This window comes from Adiantum capillus-veneris, chromosome 5 (genome assembly GCF_014529385.1).
Source record: "Adiantum capillus-veneris isolate H3 chromosome 5, ASM1452938v2, whole genome shotgun sequence".
Lineage (NCBI taxonomy): Eukaryota > Viridiplantae > Streptophyta > Polypodiopsida > Polypodiales > Pteridaceae > Adiantum > Adiantum capillus-veneris.
In genome coordinates this window covers 40275785-40302830 of record NC_140935.1, presented here as the reverse complement: position 1 = coordinate 40302830, position 27046 = coordinate 40275785, and the positions used below count along the sequence as shown (strand labels likewise).

At 40.7% G+C, this 27046-nt stretch overlaps 1 pseudogene; it reads left to right on the top strand.

Annotated features, from left to right (window-relative positions):
• On the top strand, positions 1 to 27046 carry LOC147457184 (uncharacterized; annotated as a pseudogene).

Sequence of the window (27046 nt, the reverse complement as noted above, 5' to 3'; positions counted from 1 at the left end):
ATGATGCATCCAAGAAAAGAGAATATTGATCCTGTCATGGCAAATAAACCTTTTTCTTCTTTGATCTCACCATCTATTGCTCAGGAGCTTATTGAATCTTCCAAATTCAAGAAGGTGAAACAAAATGTTATCCATGAGTCCATTAGTGAAGCATAGGTGAGTACTTCAAATGTTCAAAAGTTCATTGATGATAGTGGTATAAGTAGAATGGGTTACACAGATTTTTAAAGAGGTGAAAATTATACTCAAAGATAAGAAAAATTCTTCATCTATATTACCTGCTCCTGCTAGATGAAAAAGTCAAGAAGAATGCTCAACTTAAAAGTTGCAGATTTTTTGGATCCTCCCCTACACATTGCAAGAGACTTTTTTGCAAACAAGAGAGTGGTGCACTTCAACAAGTTCAACAATATATTTTTTGATTTGGAGAATCTTTAGCAGAAAATGGTCCATTTCTATCAAACAACTCCGGAGGAGTAGGCAAGAAACTTATTTTTGTAATCAAGCTTGATGAATGTGAAATGTTGAAGCACAAAAAGACTGAGCAGGTGACAATCACGCTCATGAATCGAGCACTTACAAAATAGTTTTCTAGAAATACAAATGGTAGCCCAAACGATGAGAAAGAGGGAGATTTCAATGTGCAGTCAGAAAATCATATATGGTGGCTTGGATTATTTGAGTTAAATTATTGAATACATTTTCTCTTAAATATTGCTTAGATTACTTGCAAATTTTCTTTTTTTATCACACATTTGAGACCTAAGTGACTATGAATAATGATTATTGCAGGTTGACAAAGAAGATCATGATATTTTATATTGAAAATTTCATCAACCCCAAATACCAACAATTATTCAAAAACAAACCAAAGGAGAACTTTTGCATGTGAAGGATGTTGGTAGTTTTTCTGTTAAATGCGCATGGCAGGTGATCTCAAAACATTGAAATGAATGTATAACATCTCAAAAGGTGCTCTTTTAAAATATCCTTGTTTATATTGTATGCAATCAGCAGATTATTTAAATCATTGAAGCCAATTATAGAAACCTACAAGGGATCTTCAATATCCAAACTTGAAACCTATTTTAAATAGTCCACTATCACATGTACATATTTGTACATTACATGCATTGTGCAGAATTGTGGAGAAAATAATTTACTTGTATATCCAATTTGCATGGAATCTTAAACTTGAAAAGGTATCAAAAGAAGGCATTCAAAAAATTGAAGAAGTGCTTTATGGAAAAGGACTTCATGGAGGTAATCTCAAAATCACAAAATGCTCTAAGAGATCAACATCATCACATGAAGTTCCAACAAAACCATCAATTGATTGTGTTAAATCATGAAGAATCCTATCAAACCATGATAAGTTTTCAACCTCCACAATTAGATTTAACATGTGGAAGATGTTACATAATGCAGTTAAAGATCATGCTGACAAAGGTGAAGCTAGGAGTCAGAAAGCAAAGGTATGGATATGTTTGGCCAAGGGAGGTCACCTAATAAAAATGTAACCTATCAAGTGAGTTCAACAGAAGGGTATTTAAAGTTCTTGAAACTTACAGAAATATATATACAAAAGGGCATTATTTTTTCAAAATTGAAAAAAACTTAGAGATTTTAAAAGAAAAGGGTACATTATATTTTTAACAAAATTCACAGATAAGGGGTTTTACAAACATCTCTTGAACGCACATGATATGGTAGTTTTACACATAGTGAGCACCCCGAAATTTTTTGTATATTTGTGGGCTTCTGCCGCACGTATCGAAGCAAGGGACTTGCCTAGCACTGTGTGCGAACCACAGATGGCTCCAAGCATGCAACTAGCCTAAACTAGTAAGCTCAAATATGATAATGGTGTGTCACTCACCGCTCTACGCTTGCTATCGTGGAGAATTCCTTGCCACGAAAAAGAGGGAGCCGCCGCTACGCCATGCTCAACCGCCTCGCCACCGTTGTGCCACTGCAATTCTCTCTCTCTCTCTCTCTCTCTCTCTCTCTCTCTCTCTCTCTCTCTCTCTCTCTCTCTCTCTCTCTCTCTCTCTCTCTCTCAAGCACACACACACTAGCACACAAAGGAGACGGAGAAGGAGATGGAGCAAGAGTAATCTTCTTGCATTGCAAAAATGAGAGAATGCGGTATTTTAGGTTTAGATTGACTTTTATATGGTCTTGTCCGTTCACATTTGGGTGCCCACACTTAGCCAATCTTACCCAAACTCTATAGGTTCCAGTTTTAGAGTGCACCTCTCATTAGCGATCACTCTTAACCATTCCTACCTAATCGACAAGCCCGATCAATAACATAATACACTACTAGCGGGTCCGACAAGCCCAGCCCATGCCTACATAAAAGGTGGTCGCTTGGTGGTAACATGCCCCCCTTTCTGATGTAGATTTCGCCCTCGAAAGCTAGTGAGAGAAATCCTGTTTTGTCCATGTTGTAGAGCATCTAGATTTGAATCTGCAAGGCAAAGTCACTGATTTATGCAAGCAAAATTATATGGATGAGAGGAATGTAAAGTACATGTGGAAATGAATAAATTCAAGATTTATGAAATGCTAGACTACCATTAGGGACAAATAAATTGCACTTTGATGAAATTAATCAATCAAGAGTTTTGGGCTTATAGATGCATTTATCAACTAGTTAGCTATGACTAAGGTTAAAACAACTACTCTAGTAGTAGTTAAGCTAAGAAGATTATCTAAATGCAAGATTCCCTAATTGTGCTTTTCAGCTTTGATTAGCCAACTAGCTCTCACAACTCCAAACAAAAGCTTAAAATTTTAAAAGCTCGATGGAAGTCTTTTAAATTTTTTTTTCTTTTTTATTTTACTTTGGTTCACAATTATTTGACATGTGTGCTTATTTTGTATGTCCGGGGATTTTTGTTTCTCAAGGAAAAGCACCCACACTGGGGGACCTCTAGGGCTCTAGTACCATAGACAATACATGTGAGTGAAGTACCAAATCAAGCCAAGATTTCTCTTCCAGTGTAAGATTTTTCATTTGTGGAACTTATGTTTTTTGCTTCCATTTCCTTGGTATTCTCACTAGTGACTTTTGTTGTTTAAGTGATTAAGCTTCTCTATGCCTAAAATATTCCTAAGGTCTCAAACACTCAGATAATTTTATCAATTAGGACTAGTGGTCAAGTAAATAAGTTAACCTAAAATCACGGTCTCCTAATCTCAAGGCTCATCTATAAGATTAAACTCTAGTTCAATCAACTTAAGCAAAGACAAATTTATACATCTATAATGGCAGATAACAAACATAACTACTGCACTCAAACAAACCATGAAAAAACACAATTAGCAATTATACATATCCATCAGCATGAATTATGGAAAGTAGTATACCTAGAGGTATGGAGTTGCTCATTTCATTGAAGCAGATGTCCTCAGCCATGTGGATGGAAATCCATATAAGTCCTACATAACAATATCGAACAACAAGGCACTATACCTCTAGGAGGCATGTCAGTGTGAAAAAATTAAAACTCCTAGAAAAAAAACTCAAAAGACAATCCAGACCCCTAACCTACCTATCCGTCATCACTTTTAGAATCAAGGAAAGAGGATATTATATAAACCGCGTGGCATCCCTAAGGTTAGGCCTCTATCCCCATCATCTAGATAAACAAAATCATTTTTCATAAGGCCATAGTCTTCCTCGGTCTCTATTATTTCTTCTTCATCATCCTCTTGCGCAATCGTGTTAATCAAGAACCCCCATATGCGTGGATACTCATCTTGTGCAAAATAATAAGCATGTACCACTGGAGAAACATTCGCTACTAGGTAGGGATCACTAGTTATCCATAGACATATCAGTCATTTTAACTCCTCAAAATTTCTCTCATGCTCAAGTATGTCTACCAAATCCCATTGAGGTATCAGTCATTCTAAGTCCTCAAAATTTCTCTCATGCTCAAGTCTCTCTACCAAATCCCATTCGCAAGAAAGTACAGGGTAGTAGATGTGAAACATTTGAGAAAAATAAAAAGGGTACCTTTCATCAAAAATAGAAGTGCATGCCTCTGGTGAACTAGCCATCTCTGAGAATACAGATAGATTTGGTTAGCTCTTTAAAACATAAGAGTTGTTTTTTTCTGTTTCTTGATATGACATGGTGAATTTGGACTTATGTGTAGGATCTAATAGGGTGCTCTCTCGTTGCTAGTCGCTCTTACTCTTCTACTTCTTTTTTTTTTTCGTTTTTTGCTAGAACTAGTATAAGGCTATGTATATACATTCCCTAAGATTGGTGATTGAGAGGTCAAGGAGGAAGGTTGAGAGAGAAGCAAGTGAATGATGGATGTCAGCAAACACTCCCCCCTTAGGTAGATCATACCTTTTGGAATGATGTCATCACCTTTTGAAACCAATTGCTCTAAGTTGTTATGGGTGAAGGATTTAACCAATAGTTTTCAACCTCCATATGCATTTCATCCAGTTGCAAGGGTGGTAAGGTACTCTCCCATGATTTTATTTGCAACGTTGTTGTAGGTGGTGAACTTACAACGGAAGGTGCAAACTCTTTCTTGCTTGTATGGATAGGTACAATGGTAGGTGGAGGTTGTGTCGAAGATTCTATTTCTGTATAGGAACTACATGAAGAGCAAGAAGCTTCATTTGACTTCCCTGTTTCTGAGCTAGTTGAAACAAATCGTTCTTTCTTCGGTACCCAAACTAGCTCTGGAGCAGGTATGTAGCATTCCATGATATTTTCCTTTCCATGATATTCACTCTATTTTGCAGCTATGGGTATGGGCTCACATGGGCTAGGTGAAAAGTAAGAGAACAAATTACGTTTTGGTACCCAGATTTGATCATTTCCTTCATAGTAGCCTTCGGATTTCAATAGTGTTTTAGGAATCCAACGCAACATTTCTTTACATTTCTTGATGCAAGTGGGACGTCTCTTACCAGGCTCTTGTCTTTGAGCACTAGCTATGGCCGATAAAGAAGCTTTAGGGACCCACTTATATGTTTTATTTGTTATATTAGGATGGGTCTTGTATATCTCAAGCTTTATTTCAATTACAGCAATTGAAGCTCTAGAAAGTTGGGCTATGGGGACATATGGTTCAACCTCCTGGACATGCAGTGTTTTGGGTTTTATTTCCTTGAGAGGCAATAACTCAGGGGCTATGGCTTGAGTGGCAGGGCTAAGAGTTGGTTTCTGCTTCGTGACAACTCAGTGCCCCAGTCAATAGTGCATTTGGTGGCTATCATCCACGTGCGTCCTAGGTTTATATTGCCTTCCATAGTTCCAGCATGCATGACCAAAAATTATTGAGCTACAACCCCATTGTCATAAATGACCGAAGTGTGCTAGATTCCAAAATCGCAGTTTTCTTCTTGTTGACACCCTTGACTTGGATAATACTCTCAGATAGAGGTGGCTTTCCCAACTGACACCATACTCCATATGACAACAAATTATACATAGCACCCGTGTCCAATAAGACTTTATATAGCACTTTTCCATAGGCTCTATTTAGCTCAATAGGGTATCGTAGAGGTGTGTTAGAGTCCGACCAATCATCCTCTGTTTCAACGTGGAATGCATGTGTAAATCCAAGGTTAGCCTCTTGTTAGCGTCTTATGCGTTTTTGTCGCTCTTTAGCCTCAGCTTGAGCTTGTATCTTCTTCAATTTTGTTTGTGCATTGGCTGCCTTTTTTTTATGGATGGCGCATAGCTCTTCTTGGCTTAAAGGATCATAATATCTTTTAAATTTTCTATCATTGAAAAATCCGATGGTTTCAACTCTATCCAGAGTCTCCACACAAATTGTTCCTTGTGGGGTGATTTCACATACTCTATATGGTCCTTTTCCCGCATATTTCAACTTTTTCTTTTTGTTATGCACTCCATACATAAGGACTTTATCACCAACATTGATATCCTTGTTCTTTAGATGACGGTCAAACCATTTCTTCCTCCTATCTTTCTCCACAAGTGAGTTTTGCACAACCAATTTCCTTTCTTCATCTAACCTTTCAAGGATATATAAGCGCTCACTAAAGGGTTACCATCCCAACCTTCTTGTGAAGCTACACGCAAACTAGGAATTACAAACTCCCATGGCATAACTGCTTCTTGGCTATATACCATTTTGAATGGTGTACAATTAATAGCCACTTTGTAAGAAGTATGATAAGCCCATAGGGCTGAAGTCAGCTTCAAATCCCAATATGTGCAATGAGCTTCCACCGTTTTGTTCAAGATAGAGAATAAGGTCTTGTTGGTGCTCTCAGCTTGGCCATTTTCTTGTGGATAATAAGGTGTGGACTTATGGTGAGCTATCATGAAGTTGGTAGTGAGTTCTTTTATCACTCCATTGATAAAATGAGTGCCATTGTCGCTCACAATCTCAAAGGGACAACCAAATCTTGTAATAATCTTCTCAAAGAGAAACTTGGCAGTTAACCTTGCATCAGCCTTACGTGTCACCCTGGCAACAATAATATATCGAGATTGAGTGCTAGGAGTCGTCGGACTAATTGGGCCTATAAATTCCAACCCCCATTTTTCAAATGGTTGAGTCACTTTAAAAGGATATAAGGGCATCTTATCCTTTCATCGTGTGATCTTGTAACATTGGCATTCATCACATCCTTTTGCAAAAAGTGAGGCATCTTTGAATAAGTTAGTGTTAAATATGGAGCCTGATTTAGCCTTGTAATTTTCTGTGGTAAAAGCGCACATTTGTAAGGCCCCCATTATGAGGAGAAGCCATCATGCGTGAAGGAAAATCACTCACCGGACACCAAAATTTTCACGGACAAGAATCAGGGGCAACTTTAGACCCCTGAGACTTTTTTTCGCCAGAATATTCCTTTTCGCTGGAATATTATGGCTGGACGGCGGCCGGAAAGTGGTCGGAAAACAACCGATCGGTTGGCCGGTGGCCGGTAGTCAATGGCCGATGGCCGGTGGTCGGAAGTCAATGGCCGGTGGCCGATGGCCGAATTCAATGGCCGGTGGCCGAATTCAAAAGCGGACTTGTCTTCTCAAGGGCGGCCACACATGGGCGGATTGGAGGGTCCGATTTGGACTTATTCGCACAAGGGCGGCTACACATGGCTGTCTCTCATTAGAGAGGGCAGTCCTTTTGGCCTATAAAAGGAGGCCATTTCTACACACATTTCATAGTGTGAAGTTGATGCAACAAGGTGAGTGTGAGGTGGTGAGAGTGAAGCAAGGCGGGAGCTCTATCAAGGGTTTAATCCCTTTGTAAACTACTTCTTCTTTTGAAGTGCTAAAGCCATTGAGTGGCTGCTTTCCCGTGGACGTAGCTCACATTGGGTGAACCACGTATATCGTGTGTAATCTCTCTCTCTCTCTCTACTTTATAATCTCTTGTGTGTGAAATCTATCTCTCTCCATTAAGTAATCTACTCAAAAATCTATTTAGCATACGTCTTATTTTCTTACAACTGGTATCAGAGCAAGGTTTTCTCGTAGCTAAATTATCTCAAGGAAAGGATTCCTTGAATTGAGTGGGAGTTATGGCGGAGGAAGGGAAGCTCAAGATTGAGAAGTTCAACGGCAAAAACTACCAACATTGGAAGATGCAGATTGAAGACTATCTCTACTAGAAGGACCTCTATTTGCCACTAGGCGGTCTTGCGAAGAAGCCTGCAACAATGGCAGATGAAGCATGGATTGTCCTTGATCGAAAGGCACTGGGAACAATCCGGTTAAGCTTGGTGCCAACGGTGGCCTTCAATGTTTCAGAGATGAAGACCACGGAGGACTTGATGAAGTCACTTGATGACTTCTACGAGAAACAATTGGCATCCAATAAGGTATTTCTTATGAAGCGCTTGTTCAATCTAAAGATGGCAGAGAATGGTTCAGTTGCAGAACACCTAAATGACTTTAACACAAACATAAGTCAACTTCAATCAGTGAAAATCAATTTCGATGATGAAGTGCGATCTCTCCTTATACTATCATCTCTACTGGATAGTTGGGACAGCCTTGTGATGGCTGTAAGTAATTCTATCTCTGGCACAAATACTCTTAAGTTTGATGATGTTGTGGGTGTTCTCCTAAGCGAGGAAATGCGAAGGAGAAGCACAGGAGAATCATCAAGTGTTGCACTATCAATGGAAACAAGAGGAAGGCCTAAGGAGAGGTTCAAAAACCAAAAGGGTCGTGATCGCTCAAGGCAGAGCAAGTCACGCACAAAGTCAGTTCTTGAATGTTGGAACTGCGGCAAGAAGGGCCACGTCAAGAAGGATTTCTGGTCCAAGAAGAAGAAGGAGACAGAGTCTCAAGACAACAAGCCAACATCGGAGGCCACTGTGGCAGGTAAAGTAGAGCAAGATGCTCTAATTCTCTCATTAGACAATGTGTCTAATTCCTGGATAGTAGATTTCGGGGCTTCATTCCATGCGACACCACACAAGCAACATTTCCAAGACTACACCAAAGGTAATTTTGGGTATGTATACTTGGGAGATGATGAAGCTTGTGAGATTGTCGACAAAGGTACAGTTTCTGTCAAAACTGCTAACGGAAATGAATGGAAGCTTAAAGATGTTAGGCATGTTCCTTCTCTTCGCAAAAATTTGATCTCTACAGGACAATTGGACGATGAAGGTCACAACATTGCATTCGGAAACAAACGGTGGAAGATCTCAAAGGGATCTTTGGTGGTTGCCAAGGGAGAAAAAGTCGGTACACTTTACTTGAATACTGTTAGCACGCAACCTTTAGCTTGTGCAACAACTACAGAAGTTGACAGTGCGGTGTGGCACTACCGACTTGGGCATATGAGTGCCAAAGGAATGCAAATCCTTCAAACAAAGAAGCTTCTACCAGGTTTGAAAGAAGTGGACTTAGAGTTCTGTGAAGATTGTGTTTATGGTAAACAAAAGAGGGTAAAATTTCAAAAATCAGGAAATGAAAGAAAAAATAAAAAACTTGAGTTGGTTCATTCTGATGTTTGGGGTCCTGCAAGTACACCATCACTTGGTGGCTCATTGTACTATGTAACATTCATAGACGATGCGAGTAGAAAAACATGGGTTTATGTCATGAAGAATAAATCCGATGTATTTTCCATATTTCAGAGGTGGAAAGCCTTTGTGGAAAATGAAACAGGTACCAAGGTTAAATGCCTCAGATCCGACAATGGAGGAGAATATTGCAGCCAAGCTTTTGAAAGCTTTTGTGCTAGAAATGGAATTCGGAGGCAAAGGACAACCCCAAGGACACCTCAACAAAATGGGATTCGGAAAGGATGAACAGGACAATCATGGAACGAGCACGAAGCATGCGGCTACATGCAGGCCTACCGCTTGAGCTTTGGGCGGAAGCTGTAAGTACGTCTGTGTACTTAATCAATCGATCATCCTCAACGGCATTGGATGGGGGAGTTCCAGAAGAGGCACGGATAGGTAAACCGGTGAATTATGCATTTCTCAAAGTGTTTGGGTGTGAGGCTTTCATGCACATAGATAGAAGCCTAAGATCAAAGCTAGATGCAAAGTCCAAAAAGTGTTTCTTCATTGGCTATGGAGAAAGAGACTTTGGGTATCGCCTATGGAATCCTGAAGATGGTAAAATCTTAAGGAGTAGGGATGTAATTTTTAACGAACAAAATATGTACAAAGATTACTTGGAAAGAAAACAAACAAAAGAAACAGGTGATGAGTACATGGAGCTTGAGGACGGTGAAGACTCAAGGACTGCAAACGGTGACATTGTGCAACAACGTCAACCAAATGAGGAGCCTCAACCTATTCCCCGAAGATCTACAAGAGCAAGTAGACCTCCAGAAAGGTTTGTTCCTTCCTTCAACCATCTCTTGATCTCAGATTCTGGAGAGCCGGAATCATACGAAGAAGCTATGCAACATGAATCCAAAGAACAATGGACGAATAGCATGCAAGTGGAGATGGACTCACTACATCGCAACCAAACATGGGAGTTGCTTGAGTTGCCTAAAGGTAAGCGGGCACTTCAAAACAAATGGGTGTACAAGCTGAAGGAAGAAGAAGGTGGGAAGAAAAGGTACAAGTCTAGGCTTTTGGTAAAAGGTTTTTCTTAAAAGAAAGGCATTGACTTCAATGAAATATTTTCTCCTGTTGTAAAAATGAACTCAATTAGGCCTGTCTTAAGCCTTGTGGCTGCTCATGATCTAAATCTCGAGCAAATGGATGTAAATACGGCATTTCCTCACAGTGACTTAGAGGATGAAATCTACATGCTTCAACCAAAGAGGTATGAAGTAAAAGGTAAGGAGAAAATGGTTTGCAGATTAAAGAAGAGCTTGTATGGTTTAAAGCAAGCATCAAGACAATGGTACTTGAAGTTTGATCGATGGATGTTGGATCATGGATTCACAAGATGCAACTCGGATCACTGCGTCTACACGAAGAATTTGGGAGATGGGAAATTCATCATCCTAATGTTGTATGTTGATGACATGTTGATTGCAAGTGCTAACATGCAGGACATCAAAGACCTAAAAGAGGAGCTGTCCAAATCTTTTTCAATGAAAGATTTAGGTGCTGCAAAGAGGATACTTGGTATGAAATATCAAGGGACAGGACGAAGAAGACAATAAAGCTATCTCAAGAAGATTACATCAAGAAGGTACTAGAAAGGTTTGCAATGCAAAATGCAAAACCAGTTTCTACACCTTTGGCTGGTCATTTTAAACTAACGAAGGATATGTGTCCAAAGACACAAGAGGAGATAGCCTATATGTCTAAAGTTCCATATGCTGCAGCGGTAGGTTCTCTAATGTATGCTATGGTCTGGACAAGGCCAGACATTGCACATGCAGTGGGAGTTGTGAGTAGGTTCATGGACAACCCAGGTAAAGAGCATTGGCAAGATGTGAAGTGGATACTTAGGTATCTAAAAGGGACAACAACAAATGCTTTGTATTTTGGAGGAACTGATATTTTTCTAGAAGGGTATGCTGATGCAGATATGGCAGGTGACAAAGATACTCGAAGGAGCACTACTGGCTATGTGTTCACGGTTGGAGGCACAGCAATAAGCTGGGCTTCAAAGCTGCAAAAAGTGGTTTCACTTTCTACCACAGAAGCAAGTATGTAGCAATGACGGAGGCAAGCAAAGAAATTCTGTGGCTTCACAGATTCTTAGAAGAGCTTGGATTCAAACAAGACAATTGTGTCTTGTACAGTGATAGCCAAAGCGCTATACATCTTGCAAATAACTCAGCTTTTCATTCAAGGACAAAGCACATTGAGGTGAGATATCACTTCATACGCACTCTTTTGGAAGAGGGACAGCTCAAGCTAGGAAAAGTGCATACAAGTGAAAATCCTGAAGACATGTTTACAAAGCTGGTCAACAAGGAGAAGTTGAGCTTTTGCTCATCTTCAATCGGCATTCAAGGATAAGAAGCCAGAATGGAAAGCAGTCACAGGTTTGGTTTGGAGATCAGTCTCCAAGTGGGAGATTGTTAAGTATGGAGCCTGATTTACCCTTGTAATTTTCTGTGGTAAAAGTGCACATTTGTAAGGCCCCCATTATGAGGAGAAGCCATCGTGCGTGAAGGAAAATCACTCACCGGAAACCAAAATTTTCAGGGGCAAGAATCTTCCTTTTCGTCGGAATATTATGGCCGGACGACGGCCGAAAATTGGTCGAAAAACAACCGGTCGGTTGGCCGGTGGCCGGTAGTCAATGGCCGATGGCCGGTGGTCGGAAGTCAATGGCCGGTGGCCTATGGTCGGAAGTCAATGGCCGGCGGCCGGTGGCCGAATTCAATGGCCGGTAGCCGAATTCAAAAGCGGACTTGTTTTCTCAAGGGCGGCCACACATGGGTGGATTGGAGGGTCCGATTTGGACTTATTCGCACAAGGGCGGCTACACATGGCTGTCTCTCATTAGAGAGGGCAGCCCTTTTGGCCTATAAAAGGAGGCCATTTCTACACACATTTCATAGTGTGAAGTTGATGCAACAAGGTGAGTGTGAGGTGGTGAGAGTGAAGCAAGGCGGGATCTCTATCAAGGGTTTAATCCCTTTGTAAACTACTTCTTCTTTTGAAGTGCTAAAACCATTGAGTGGCTGCTTTCCCGTGGACGTATCCCACATTGGGTGAACCACGTATATCGTGTGTAATCTCTCTCTCTCTCTACTCTATAATCTCTTGTGTGTGAAATCTATCTCTCTCCATTAAGTAATCTACTCAAAAATCTATTTAGCTACGTCTTATTTTCTTACAGTTAGGCCACCAATAGCCTGATTGCAACACCTTTCTAGCTGTTAGCTCCCCTGAGAAATATCCTCCAGCTATACCCATGTGGGCTTCTTGCAGTATGTATAAATACTCATCCTCACGGGCACAACGTCTAAGAATATCATCCTTCCCTAGCCTGTAGAGAGTTCTTGCAATGAGAGAATAAGGTTCAAACTCTTTTAACAGTTTTTGAGCTATGTCTTTACAAAGCTCTTTGGATGGAAAACCATTTACTAGAAAGTTCACAATCTTCTCACTCCATTTAGATATGGTTTTGACTAGGAATAGATAAGTATCGAGAAATTCATCATCAACTCCAGTAGCGGCTTCACCATTGGTTATGCGAGACAAATGATCCTCCATGACATGTCTTTTACCAGGTCTCACCAAAACGGTAAACTCAAACTCAAGGAGAATTAACAACCATCGTGTAATTCTTCCCGTGGAACAAGGTTTATTTACTAGATACAACAAGGCTTGATGATCAGCATAGAAAACAAACTTGTTGGCCAAAAGGTAGTAGGGAAATTTCTTCACTACATAAATCATACCTAAACCTTCTCGCTCTAGAGTGGTGTAATTTCTCTCGGCATCATTCAATTGACGACTTGCAAAGCTAATGGGGTAGTCCAAGTTATGTTCTCCTGGTTGAGCTAGAACACACCCAATAGCAAAGTTTGATGCATCAATATGCACATGAAAAATTACATTCCAATCGAGCACTCATAGAATAGGAGTGCTAGTCAAGGTCTTTTTCAATGACTCATAAGCATGGTCACACTCCGCGGTCCAGTGGAACTCAATAAGAAGCTTATACAAAGAACGAGATATCTCAGTAAAATTTAAAATAAACCGTCGGTAATAACCAACATGGCTCATGAACCTTTGTACTCCTTTATAGTTTGTAGGTGGTGGAAATTCAGCAATGGCTTTAATTTTGCTCTCATCTTTGGAAATCTCATTTTTGAACACTATATGCCCTAAAATGACTCCATGTTTAACCCAAAATTGGTATTTGAAAGGGTTTAAGGAGATGCGATACAATCTGCACTTCTCAAACACTTTTTGTAAGCATGATAGATGTTCTTTTCAAGAGGAATAAGCACAAAGGTCATCTAAGAAAGCTTCACAAAACTCCCTCACATATTCTCTAAAACCAGTGTTTATTAACCTTTGAAAGGTAGTGGGGGCATTGGTTAAGGCATTAGGAAGAGAATGGGGTCTAGGAGGGCCTCTTTATTTGGTAGTTTAAGGAAGTCAGACCTTTAGTATTAAGAAAGCAATCAAAATACAGCTTTTGAATTCAAACAGGCAAAACGGCTAGTTTATCTAAATTCAAGGTTTCCTCCCAAAATGGAATTTAAAATCTAGCGGCGGGTAAAACCATATGATGTAGCATATCTATGGAGAGAGCTCGACGCATAGATTGTAGATCTATGATCTTCGCTCAAATCGAAGATCACAAGTGGGAGTTATGGAAGGACAAAAATCATAAAACTTTCCACCTCCTTTTTGGAAACAAAAGTGCATCCTTTGACCACTCTTACACACCCACCATTCTTGCACACATGGCGTATACCTATACGCCAAAATGTTAATCACCTCCATAAGCTCATGGCAAATAAAGAGGCCCTCCTACACCCCATCCTCTTCCTAATGCCAAAAGCCATAACACGAAATGCAAACACTCCAAATTCGGTTATAAAGGTTGTTTTAGCCTGGTCCTCTAGCACAATTGTGATTTGATTGTAGCCAGAGTACCCATCTAAAAATCTATAAGCTTCCTTCCCTGCAACTCTTTCAAGCACATGTTCTGAATATGGCAAGGGGTAATGGTCCCTCCTAGTGGTGGTAATGGTGATTTGATTGTAGTCAGAGTACCCATCTAAAAATCTATAAGCTTCCTTCCCAGCAACTCTTTCAAGCACATGTTCTGAATATGGCAAGGGGTAATGGTCCCTCCTAGTGGCGGCATTGACCTTCTTGAGATCCACGCATACTCTAAGTTTCCCATTCTTTTTTGGCACAATCATTATTGGAGACACCCATTCTGAGTGCTCAATAGGGTATATGAATCCGCATTTCACAAGCTTTTCAATCTCTTCTGAAAAGATCTTTGCATATTTAGGATTCATTGGGTAGGGTCGTTGCTGAATTGGTTTACCCATGCTATCCATGGGGATTCTGTGTTGCACCATGGAAGGTGAGACACCTTTCATATCATGATATGTCCAAACAAACATATCCCTGAATTCATTGAGAAGTTCTTTAAGTACACACTCTTCAGTCTCTGTCAGATCTTGGGCAATGAAAACAGGTTTGGACTCTTCTCCTAGGTCTGCTAGTGTGAGGTCCCCAACCCCGAGAAGATTGGGGCGACTTTGATAGATGGTCTTCCTTTATTCTCCTTTTCCATTGACGACACCCTCCTCTATTTCCACAAAGTAAAGATACGAGCAACAGAAGAGAGGAAGTCCTCTATCCACCGTTTACGTGGTTATAAGGGTCATACGCCACAAGCCAGGTCGATAAATCTAGGATTCTAATGAAGCTGTTTCCTAACATAAAGATGAAATCCCATTGACATATTTAGAATCCATAAACAACGCCTTTTTCCCCACGTTTAAGAGGCACGATCGTCATCCATAAACCATAAATATGATATGACTTATTCTAAACTAAATAGTAATTTTATGTCACGTAGATTTGGGCCATCTCGACTCTTGGCACAATGAGTCTCTAATTTTACTTCTCTTAATAAGAGGGAGTGGAGAGTTTCTCGACTAATCGAGACCACCCATCCTTGATTGGAAACCTGAGCCAGCCCCCACTTTCCACCCCACACGCACACTGTTTTACATATACAAACACTGTTCCTTAATTAATTCCAAACACAGGTTCTTTTATACAGCCCTTCAAACAATACCAAAACAATTCAAACAAGGTCTAATGAAGACAAACCTATATTTCAACAAAAACAACTTTTCTAATTGCTCATGAGTTTGCCGCTACCTGCGGACTTCCTCTGTCTAACCAACAGAGCCTTTGCAAAGGATTTATTCGCTAGCCGCGAATTGCGCAACCTTTCCATCTCGCTAACCGCGAGGCATCTTGCTAACTGCAAGGCATCCCGCTATCCATGAGACATCCCGCTAATCACGAGGCATCTTGCTAACCTCCAGGCATTCCGCTAACCGCGGGACATCCTGCTAACCGTAAGGAACAAAAGAGAGCCAATAACCTCAGCTTAATCTCCGTTAACCGCGGGATCATCTCGCTCTCCGGCGAGGAACAAAAGATATTCTTTCAACAATTCTTCTCTTTAAATGATTCTTCAAAAATAAACAATCAATTCTTCATATCAATGAGAATCCACTTATCAAACAATAACAATTTATTAAGCAATAACAATTCAACAACAGTGACAATTTATCAAACAGTTTTTTTACTAATCTATGAAAACATATGCTTGTTTCTTGTGATAGAATCACATTTCCGGACAGTTTAAGGGGTTCCAAGTCAAACATGAATAGCAATGCAGAATTATAAATTTGTCTTACTAGATTTGGAGCACGTGCGGCTAACTCCTGTGTTGGAGGTTGGACGGCTTCGACTTCTTCTTCGGTTGATGCTTCCGCATGAGATATGTTCGGAGTAGACACCTTTCTTTCCACCTTCCTTGGTGGTGCAACGGCATGGGCGTCCTTAGAACTTCGCATTACACGCTTCGGAGCCATAGCTTCGGAAAGAGAAAAGAAAAGCGTGTTGTTGGAGAGAGAGAGAGAGAGAGAGAGAGAGAGAGAGAGAGAGAGAGAGAGTTCACAAACCAGGAGACGGCACGTCGACGATTGGAGATGGAGATGGCTTGAAAGTGAGAGGCTAAGGGAGAGAGGCTCCCTCCAGCATGTCGTTGCAAGAGAGCTTCCACTTCTGTAGATGTGTGTGTTCAAATTGAGTGGAGAAGAGTCCTTTATATAGGTCCTAGGGGAGTGCTAAGAATACTGAGAGGGTTTCAAGAATAGGAGAAGGAAAAGCTCGCGTGTCGTCGCGGCTCTAAATTTCTTATTTTTTATTTTTTTTAAAACGTTCGTGAATCTTATGCGCGATTTTTAAAAAGCTCTATACTTACAAGTTCCCATTCTATCTTGAGAGAGAGAAAGAAAGAAGTATCCTAATTTTGACTCACCTCTCTTTCTTTCCTAAAAATACTATCTCTAAGCTTTTTCTTCCCACATAGATTGAGTTCCCACATAAACCTATTGTTCCACATAAAGAAAGATCATAAATAAATAGATTCCGAACCCGATTTTTAATCCGATTGCTCTGATAAACTCATGATGACTCACAAAATTGAGAATCTCAATTACTTTGCAAAATAACTAAAATGACTTATATGGATAAATGTTGGGTACATTACAATCTTCCCAACTTAAGGATTCTAGATGTCCTCATCTTGGGGAAAAGTGAGGATACTCCTACTCTAATTACTAGCGACCATCATTATGTTAAAAAGGGTGATTTCCAAACTTAGACTTATCCAGTCCACTAAAAGCTCAATCGTATAACTTAATCAATCCTCACTTATTCGATTCATTAAAACTCAATCACATGATCTAACCAATCTTAACTTAACCAGTCCATCAATACTTAGTCATGACTTATCTTAATCACATGACTTAACCAGTTATGGCTCATTCAATCCACACAAAAAACTCACTTACATGACTTAACCAGTCAAACAATTTCTTTGTAGAAAACAGCTCAATCTTCTAATCATAAAGTCATCAAAATGTCATATAGAGGTCTAGAAAAGATCTCTTCAAGAGCAAACATAATAGAGGTTTCAACCATAACTATGAGACACATCAATCGGCATATTGTAATATATCTGTGAGTCTCGTAATGGGTATAGAAAACCATACACATGAGGAAGCTTGAAGTAGCCAACTAAAGATTTTTAACCTATGCGCTGATACCAATTGTGAGGTCCCCAACCCCGAGAAGATTGGGTCGACTTTGATAGATGGTCTTCCTTTATTCTCCTTTTTCATTGACAACACCCTACTTTGTTTCCAAAAAGTAAAGATACGAGCAACGGTAGAGAGGAAGTCCTCTATCCACCATTTACGTGGTTATAAGGGACATACGCCACAAGCCAGGTCGATAAATCTGTAGACATGTAGTAGTGTTAGTGTGTATACGCGCTTCACCAGGGGCACTTTTCTCCCACTGGGTTTTTCCCCCTGGACATCCGGTGTGAAAGGACACCTTATCTCTTAGGGTTTCATATAAGCTTTGTAGCTCTGAGTTTGTATACACTATCATTCTAATACAGAGAGAGAGACTACAGAGATCTCGTACGCAAGCTCTGTGTCTTCTCCTTCTCCATCTTCTTCCTACTCTGAGTTGTTGTCTTCCTTCTGTTTCCTGTTTCATCATCTTCAACAATTGGTATCAAAGCGAGGTGATTTCCAAAGCCTCTCCTTGCGTTTTCGTGTCCGCGCGCGCAATCGCAGTTTTCAAGCAGTTTTCGGAAAATTTGCTCGTGGGAGCATCCTCGACGTTCCGGGAGTATTCTGAACAGATGACCTGTTGTTTTACCCCCCTTTCGAAGCCGTTCAAGCCCTCAGAATTTTGTTCTGAGCAGCGTAGCAGAAGTTACTTTTCGGAGGCATTTAGATCAAGAGGGTGTGCTTTTTGACAGATTTTCTTCAGGTAAACAGTTCTTTTGTAAGGCAGCTTGTCTTAGCTTTGTGCTAAGATTTTGTGTAGAGTTTTGCTTGCATTGGAGAGGAGATTTTTGAATCTCTTGGAGGTTCTTTTTCTCTCTTGTGTGCATCCACAGTATGGCTCAATCTACGGAGAAAGAGATTTTTGGTGCGTTTACATCCGAAGACAAATTGGATGGTAACAACTATTCTCTTTGGTCTTTTATGGCCAAAAATGTTTTGGTTGGTAAAGGATTGTGGGATTATGTATCTGGAGATGAAGTTCGTTCAGGTAGCATTGCACCTACCACGCCTGGTCGTGGTGCAACTGTTGGTGCAGGACCCTCACAAGTCACTCCAGAGCAAAAGAGATGGAATACTAAAGATGCACAAGCTATGGCTGTGATTGCCTTAACCATAAAGAGGACAATCACACCACATATCAGATCTTGAAGAACTTCTGAGGATGCTTGGAACACTCTGCAAGCTATGTTTGGAGGAAGAAACGCTGCCAGAATAGAGTTTTTGAAGAAACAACTTGACAAAATACAGATGGACGAAGGTGACGATATTGTCGAGCATCTTATAAAAATCAGGGATCTTAAAGAGCAATTGCTTAGCATTGATGAAGTGATTCCAGAGAAGGACTTGGTTTCCAAAACACTCAATTCACTACCACCATCTTATTTGACTTTTCAGACTTCTTTGACTCTGTCTTTGCGAGCTAATCCTGAGCCTCTTCATTTTGAAGAGTTAGTGGCTTTGCTATTGCAGGAGAATCAATCACGTAAGAACAAGTCTTTACAGGTGGATGGTATGGATCATGCTCTTGTTGTACAGAACAAAAACAAGGGTAAAGAGAGTGCTCATTACTCCAAGTCTAGTGCAAGACAATCTTCAGAGAAGTCTAAAGGTGATTCCGACAAGTCTAAGAAGAAAGGTAAATGTCACTACTGCAAGAAACCTGGTCACTACATTAGTGAGTGTAAAAAGCGAATTGCTAAAGAAAAGAAGAAAGAGTCAAGTTTGGTTGTTTCAGCTTCTGGTGATTCTTCTATAGCTAAAGAAGAGTCTGCAAACTTTGTGCAGGATTCTTATGCTTTTGTAGTATGTTCAGATTTTTTTGCTTACAGTGTTGACAAGACACAAATGATTTGGTACTTTGATAGTGGTGCATCCAGGCATATTACTTCAAGGAAGGATTTGTTTTGTTCATTGGATGCAGCTCCAGAAGGAAAGAAGGTGACATGTGCAAATAATGCTTCTTATCCAATCAAAGGCGTTGGTAAGATTTTGATTACCATTTCAGATGGTTCAGATTTATGCTTGCCAGATGTCTTATATGTTCCAGGGATCAAGAAGAATTTGTTGTCTGTATCCTCTCTTGCAAAAAATGGTCTTCGGGTCATTTTTGAGGATGACAGATGTGTTGTACGAGATCCAGAGAATGGTTATTCTCTTATCACTATAGGTACGCTGGAAAATGGACTATTTGTGCTAGATCGTTATGAAAAGCAGATTCAGGTATGTATTGCAGAAACAAAGACTCGGGCCATGCAGGATGCTGAGTTGTGGCATGCTAGATTTGGGCATGTTAGTTATGGCAGTTTGATGACTTTACAACGTCATAATATGGTGCATGATTTGTCTTTATTGGATATGCCACCAAGACATGTATGTGAATGTTGCGTTCTTGGAAAGATGCACATATTTGCATTTTCGCAGGATGGTTCAGTTAGAGCGACACGAAAGTTGCAGCTTGTACACAGTGATGTATGTGGTCCTATAAGGACGCCATCTATAGGAAACAGCCTTTATTTTGTGACCTTCATTGATGACTTTTCCAGGTTTTGTTGGGTGTATCCACTCAAAGCAAAGTCAGATGTGTTTGCAATTTTTCAACATTATGTCGCCATGGTTGAAAATGAAACAGGTTGCAAAGTACAGACTCTTCGTACTGATCGAGGAGGTGAATACATGTCAGGTGCATTTAAGGATTTTTTGGGAAAGAAAGGCATTAAACACCAATGCACTATGCCATACACACCACAACAGAATGGTGTTGCAGAAAGGAAGAACAGGTCTTTAATGGAGACGGCTAGATGTATGCTCAAGGCTAAGAGTTTGCCTCATAAGCTATGGATGGAGGCAGTTGCTTGTGCAACACATGTTTTGAACAGGTGTCCTACTCGTGCCTTGAAGACCATTACTCCATTTGAAGCTTGGTATGACAGAAAACCTTCAGTCAGTTATCTTTGAGTTTTTGGTTGTCTTGCTTATGCTCACATCCCTCAGCAGTTATGTGGGAAGCTTGATGATAAGGCAATCAAATGTATATTTGTGGGGTACAGTAGTGGAAGTAAAGGTTATAGACTTTACAATCCGCCTACAAACAAGATTTTTGAAAGTCGTGATGTAATTTTTGCAGAAACTACTGCTCAACCTATGGTTGCTTTTGATGTACCGCATATGCAGACACATGATGTATTTGAAGGTTTGCTTCCTTCTTTTGTGGAGAATCAAGAATCACAACAGGTTGATAATCTTGATCAATCTTTTGATCAGCATGTGACACCTCATGATGTAGAGGAAATTGTGCGTGAAGAGCAAGAAGTTCTCAGGGAAGAAAGAACCTTGCCTAAATGGGTTCAGAAAACTTTGCAGGATAGCAAGTTGGATGCACCGTTGCCACGAAAAACACGTGTTGGTACTACTTTTGGTAGAGAGCAAGTAGATTTGGCTTGCTTTAGCACTCTTTGTGATGCAGATGAGCCTGATTCGTTTGAACAAGCTTTAGAGTGTGTTCAGTGGAAAGATGCTATGCAGCAAGAAATTTATTCTATTCATAAGAATCATACATGCGATCTAGTGGATTTGCCTACAGGTAAAAAGCCTATTGGTACAAAGTGGGTTTTTAAGGTAAAAAGGAAACAAGATGGTACTGTTGACAGGTACAAAGCAAGGCTTGTGGCAAAAGGCTATGCGCAACAGAAAGGCATAGATTATGATGAAACCTTTGCTCCTACTTCTCGTGCGTCCACAGTTAGATCACTAGTTGCAATTACTGCTCATCATGGTTGGAAAGTGCATCAGTTGGATATCAAAACTGCTTTTTTGAATGGTGATTTGCAGGAAGAATTTTATGTAAGTCAACCAAGTGGTTTTGTTGTAAAAGGTCAAGAGCAAAAGGTATGTAGATTGCGTAAAGCTTTGTATGGTCTCAAACAGGCTCCAAGAGCATGGTATGAGAAGATACATACTTATTTGATTGGCCAGGGATTTCAGAATAGTCCAACGGAAAGTACTTTGTATGTCAAAAAGAGAGATGGAGTTCTCATTATGCTAACACTTTATGTGGATGATATTCTTCTTACAGGCAATAATGCAGATGAAATTGAAGCGTTTAAAGATGCTTTGAGAAAAACCTTTGAGATGTCTGATCTTGGTTTGCTACATTATTACTTGGGTATTCAGTTTGTGCAATCAGAGGATGGCATATACATGTTGCAGGAAAAATATTTGCATAAAATTTTGGACAAGTTTGGTATGCAAAATTGTAAGCCAATCTCTACACCCGTAGAAACTGGATCAAAGTTGAGCATGCACGATGCTAGAGAACCTTTTGATGTACATACTTATGCAGCAGCCGTTGGTTGCTTGATATATTTGGCAGGCAACACTCGTCCAGACATTCAATTTGGGGTTTCACAAGCAAGCAGATTTATGCACAGCCCAGGTATGCATCATTGGCAGGCTGTGAAGCGCATACTTCGTTACCTTTCAGGTACCCCTAATCTTGCCATGTTCTTTCCAAGGGGGGATATGTATGGAAAGCACAGTTCTATGCAGCTTCTTGGTTACAGCGATTCAGATTGGGCTGGTGATTTTGACACACGACATTCCACAAGTGGCAATTGTTTTTTCTTGGGAAATGCATGTATATCTTGGCTAAGCAAGAAGCAACCCACAGTGGCTACATCAACTTGTGAAGCTGAGTACAGGGCAGCTTTCACGGCAACAGTTGATTGTGTATGGATACGTAGGTTATTGGCAGATCTTTGTGAGTGTCAATAGGCACCCACTACCATTTTCACTCACAGTCAGAGTGCTATGGGAGTTGCAAGGAATCCAGTATTTCATGCAAGAACAAAGCACATAGAGGTTCACTACCACTATGTCAGGGAAAGGCTACATGCAGGGGAGATCACACTAACTTACTGTCCTACACAGGATAACATTGCAGATCTATTTACGAAGGCGTTATCACGAGAAAATTTTGAAGCTTTCCGAAAAGCTTTGGGCTTACTCTCATACACATGATGATCTGCTACCTTGTCGGATTCACACAATCACTACAGGGGGGATTTGTAGACATGTAGTAGTGTTAGTGTGTATACGCGCTTCACCAGGGGTACTTTTCTCCCACTGGGCTATTCCCCCTGGACATCCGGTGTGAAAGGACACCTTATCTCTTACGGTTTCATATAAGCTTTGTAGCTCTGAGTTTGTATACATTATTATTCTAATACAGAGAGAGAGAGACTACAGAGATCTCGTACGCAAGCTCTGTGTCTTCTCCTTCTCCATCTTCTTCCTACTCTGAGTTGTTGTCTTCCTTCTGTTTCTTGTTTCATCATCTTCAACAAAATCTAGGATTCTAATGAAGCTGTTTCCTAACATAAAGATGAAATCCCATTGACATATTTAGAATCCATAAACAACGCCTTTTTCCCCACGTTTAAGAGGCACGACCGTCATCTATAAACCATAAATATGATATAAAACTTAGTCTAAGGGTGAAAGCATGGTTTGGTGGTACAAAAAAAGGACCTATTTTGCTTCTACCTGGTTGGTACATCTACATATGTCCACACTTTGGACGGAACCTTTTTTTCCAGCTATGTTAAAGAATGGTAGGAGGGAAATTTGTATGATTTAAACTTTCCGTGAAAGAAAACGTGGGTGGGACAATAAGTAATGCGAGTGGTGTTTTGAAACCGTGCCAAAAGTCCCATCACAGACTGCGTTTGTGAGTGGCGCAGTTGCTCAACACATTTTCCAGCTTCCGCCTTGCTCTCTTACTACCACACCTTCTGCAAACCACTACAGTTGCAAGCAACAAGCTCCCCGGCTACTCACAATCAGGAAGATGAGAACGCCAGCGAGGAAATCAGCAGTCAAAGCGTCACCGGACAATGGGAAGAAGAAGAAGAGGACAATGGATACAAAATCCCCTCGGAACATTGACACCCCAAATACGAGGGCTAGAAAGGGGGCCTCCTTTGTGGAGAGGGAGAAACCTGTTGTGTCTGTGGAAACTTCATTTAAGCCTGGGCCTCTTTTTGCCGAAGATGAGACTCGACGGTCATCTACAACATCTAAAGGTAGGTGCTATGAGAGCTCTGCGTTTTTTGGTTATTTACCATTTTCTTTTCCATGCATGCAAGCTTCTTCATGTCTTTTATCTGATGAGGTCTGCATTTGCTTTTTTTGCATGCAGCAAGTACATGTGCATGTTTGGGATTTTCTTAGGAATTTAGGGTTTAGGAAAGTTACAAAGTTACATGGATAAGCTGCTCTTTGGATTGCTAACTTGCATGCATGCAAGTGCAAAAATCAGTATATGTTGTGCATGAGCATAGCACAAAGTTGAAGCTCAGTAGGGTTGTCAACATAACCAAATTTGGTTAGTACCAAATTTGGTACCAAATTTGGTACTAACCAGTACCAAATTTGATACTAACCACTACCAAATTTGGCTTTGTACACAACTGAATTTTGCAATTGTCACTTGAATGAGATACATTCATTTCATTCCACGTGTTTTGTTTAGCACAACTGAAATGAGGCATATAGGATGAATAATCAAGTATTTGGACTGTTGGAATGAGGGCATGTCTTTACTTGTGTCTTGTTTCCACATCGCAGGAAAAAACAAGATGGAGGAGTACCCTATCTTTACAAAGTTTTGTTATACAACAGAAGAGCTTCATGATGAGTATGGATTGAGCATGGAGGGGGTGCTGCCAAAGGATCTTACGGAAGATGACATCCCCGATGACCAGTGGCTCACAGTATTCAGGCATTCCAGCCAGAAGAAGACAAAGATTTACTTAAATCACGTGCAGCCACGGCTTCAGGATGAATGCAGGTTTCTGTTCCATAAGGTATACCAAGCCCCACCATCATGTGGGGAGATCACTAAAAAAAATTTCCCGCTGTTTTGCATATGAGAAGTGTCATGCAGCCACAAAGGACCCTGTGGGCCACAGGGTTGCATGGGCCAGGTTTGGTGAGAGTGTACTCAACATGTGTTCCTCCCGACCAAGAGGCTTGGAAAGAAGACTGAGAATTGGCGAAAGGCAAACGGTGCGTCCCAAGGAGGCCACCCGTCAAATACCAAGAAGCCCCGGCTTATGCCAGTCGGTAGTATGCCCCCTACACAGAAAGTCCCCCCACAGCTTCATGAGGAGAAGACACCTGATTATATTGCGGACCTTGAAGCTATGGTTGGGAGAGTCCCTCAGACATGTGTGGGGGTAGCCAATATACTGAAAGAGCTGACAATGTCTCTGAAGCAGAAGAAGGAAACACTCTTGAGGGCGGAGGGTTCCAATAAACTTGTCAAGCAGATTATGGATGACATCAAGGAATATGAGACCCAACTGGAAACACTGAGAGAGGCCAACACTGGCAATGACGCTGAAATCAATGTGATAGAAGCTGATTTGGCTGCCAGTCGAAGGATGCTACGCCGATACGGAATCAGTGAAGATACGACATTGCTCGACAAGGAGATTCTAGAGCAATAGGTGTTGGTAGTTTTGGGAGTTTTTGGTAGAACTGTTTATGCTTGGTTTGGTGGGATTGGTAGTGTTAGGTACCTTTGGTAGAACTGTTTATGCTTGGTTTGGTGGGATTGGTAGTGTTAGGTACCTTTGATAGAACTGTTTATGCTTGGTTTGGTGGGATTGGTAGTGTTAGGTACTTATGGTAGAACTGTTTTTATTCTAAGTAGTTTATGGTTTCCTTATGTCTTATGGTTTGGTATTTCTGGTACTATGAAGCAGTTTTGGTACTTTAAGGTACTTTTTGAAAGTGTTGCAAAAGGTGTTATGGTAGTTTTATTCTGATAGCTTTGGTAGTTTTGCTAGTTTTGGTACTTTTAGGTACTATTTGAAAGTGCTGCAAAAGTGTACTTGGTAGTTTGATTTTGGTAATTTTGGTAGTTTTGGTACTTGAAGGTAGTTTTTGAAAGTGCTGCAAAAAGTGTTTCTTTGGTAGTTTTGGTTGTTTTGGTACTATTTGGAAGTTTGATTTTGGTCATTTTGGGAGTTTTGGTACTTTTGGTACTTTTAGGTACTATTTGAAAGTGCTGCAAAAAGTGGTTTTGGTAGTTTGATTTTGGTGGTTTTGGTACTTTTGGTACTTTTAGGTACTATTTGAAAGTGCTACAAAAAGTGGCTTTTGTAGTTGGATTTGGTAGTTTTTGGTTCTTTTAGGTACTATTTGAAAGTGCTGCAAAAAGTGGCTTTGGTAGTTTGATTTTGGTAGTTTTGTTACTTTTAGGTACTATTTGAAAGTGCTGCAAAAAGCTTGTTTGGTAGTTTGATTTTGGTATTTTTGGTAGTTTTGGTACTTTTAGGTACTATTTGAAAGTGCTGCAAAAAGTGTCTTTTGGTAGTTTGCTTTTGGTAGTTTTGGTAGTTTGGTACTTTTAGGTACTATTTGAAAGTGCTGCAAAAAGTGTCTTTTGGTAGTTTTGATAAGGTTTGGGTAGTTTAGTTCTCCATTGAGGGTAATTATATGTTTTTGGTACTATATGATTCCCGAGTTTGGTAGTTTTTGGTAGTTTTGGTAGTTTGGGTTCTGTTTGGTAGTATAGTACTTAGAAGTACCAATCTCGGTATGACTTCTTGGTAGTTTTTGAAACTAATTGGAACCGCTGGTTGTCAACAGGCTGAGTATGACACTCTGGAGAAAAAATGTAAGGAAGGTCAAGAGCATACCCTATTTGTGAAGGAGATGTTGTCTGATATCAGGCTTGGGAAGAGGTTCCTGCTATATCCTAGGCCCCAGGTTAATGATTCGGTAAATGTGATCCCGGTGTTTGGTATGTGTGTTGCATGCAGTGAGCCCTTGGAGTACGCACATGTAGTCGGAACCTTCATGCTAGAGTGCCGACACGAGTATCATCCCTTGTGCTTCAGTGCTCTGTTACAAAGCAGGGATCAGTGTGTCAAGCCGGGTTGTAATATGGTAATCTCTGATTTGGCAAAGTCCTGGGCCAATGGGCTTCAAGTTGTCAAGAGTAAGTATATGTGCATTTTTGAATACATATGTGCACTTGCAACTCAGTGAGGTTTTCATACAAGTTAGTATGTGTTGTCTTTCTTTGTGTTTGCAGAGGAGCAGGATGCTGCAGCTGCTGACCAGCACGCCACAAAGTCGGTTGCAAGTCGAATATGGGACTTGGATGGGGTGACAAGGGAGATATTAGATGTTCTCCATGATCTGAGGCAAGGTAATTCTGTAGGGAAAGACAATGTGACGGGGCAAAGATGTGAGGCAACAGGTGACAGCGAAAGTAAAAGTGAGGAGGAGGCCAAAGATGATAAAAAGACAGGTGACAATGAAAGTAAAAGTGAGGAGGAGTCCAAAGATGGTAAAAAGACTAAGGACAAGGAGGAAGGTAAAGTCCCTGTTGTTGTGGAGCTGGATGCGGAGGAAAGCCAAGATGCTGCCAACACAAAGCTCGATGATGCAACGGCCAAGAAGGGAGAGGAAGAACCCAAAGGGACGGAGGAAGAAGCCACGAAGGGGGGTGTTGGGAAGGGGGTGGAAACCACAAAGGGGAGTGAAGGGGAGGCCAAAGAGGGGTAGGAAGTCAACAAAGATCGGAGGGACGCTGAGGATGAGCAGGAAGAAGTACTTGCGAACGATACTGTTGTGGATAGCACCGACGGGGGCGTTGACTCTACTGTTGCCGATGCTGTTTCGAAGCAAAGAGGTGATTCCCTTGATTCCGTGACCCTGCAAGAACTTTTCTATTTGCAGAGAAAGAAGCGCAATCACGCCCGTGA